This window comes from Cebus imitator, unplaced genomic scaffold (assembly GCF_001604975.1).
Source record: "Cebus imitator isolate Cc_AM_T3 unplaced genomic scaffold, Cebus_imitator-1.0 Scaffold41, whole genome shotgun sequence".
Taxonomy (NCBI): Eukaryota; Metazoa; Chordata; class Mammalia; order Primates; family Cebidae; genus Cebus; species Cebus imitator.
The window spans coordinates 3,701,519-3,702,620 of NW_016107356.1; positions in this window are offsets into that span (position 1 = coordinate 3,701,519).

A 1,102-nucleotide genomic window follows, 5' to 3' on the forward strand; every position below is an offset into this window, starting at 1 on the left:
TTTTTGAGACAGGATCTGGCTCTGTTGCCCAGGCTGGAGTGCAGTGGCATGAACACGGCTCACTGTAACCTTGACCTCCCAGGCTCAAGCAATCCTCTCACTTCACCCTCCTAAGTAGCTGGGACTACAGGCACACAACACCATGCCTGGCTATTTAAATTTTTTTTTTCTGTAGAGACAGGGTCTCACCATGTTGTCCAGCCCAGTCTTGAACTCCTGGGCTCATGCAATTCTTCTGCCTTAGCCTCCCAAAGCGCTGGGATTATAGGCATAAGCCATCATGCTCGGCTCATCATCAGTGTTTTAATACTTTGGAGTTGATACTTTTTTTTTTTTTTTTTTTTTGACAGTTTCTCTCTGTCACTTAGGCTGGAGTGCAATGGTGTGATCTGGGCTCACTGCAACCTCCGCCTCCTGGGTTCAAGTGATTCTCAGCTTACCGAGTAGCTGGGATTACAGGCATTTGCCACCACACCTGGCTATTTTCTTTTTTTCTCTTTTTGTATATTTAGTAGAGACAGGGTTTCGCCACGCTGGCCAGGCTGGTCTCGAACTCCAGACCTCAAGGGGATCCACCCACCTCAGCCTCTCAAAGTGCTATGATTATAGGGATGAGCCACCTGTGCCCAGCCTGGAGTTGATACAATTTTAAAAATGAATCACATGTCTATGACTCTCAGATTCAATTCCATTTATACTAGCCGGGAAATGTCCATTCTTAATAGTTGAGCTCAAAAGATTTAGTAACTACATTGTTCACTGTGCTTTCAATAGTTAAAAGTCAATAGCAACTTAAAACTAAACAGTGGTATATCTATAAAATGGAATACTTGTTATAAAAAATGATGCTATTAAGACAAGTAGGTAATGATGATATATTAAATGGCAGCACAAGTAACAGATTACCAAACTATGATCTTGTTTTAGTGAAGTTTTACAAAGTATTTATAGAAAAAAACACTGACAAAGAGTCTAGTTTCTACAAATGAACAAGTACTTTGTAAATAATATAAGTTGTAATTTTAATGTTAGAAAGTCCTAACTGGGTGTGGTAGCTCATGCCACTAATCCTAGCACTTTGGGAGGCCAAGATGGGCAGATT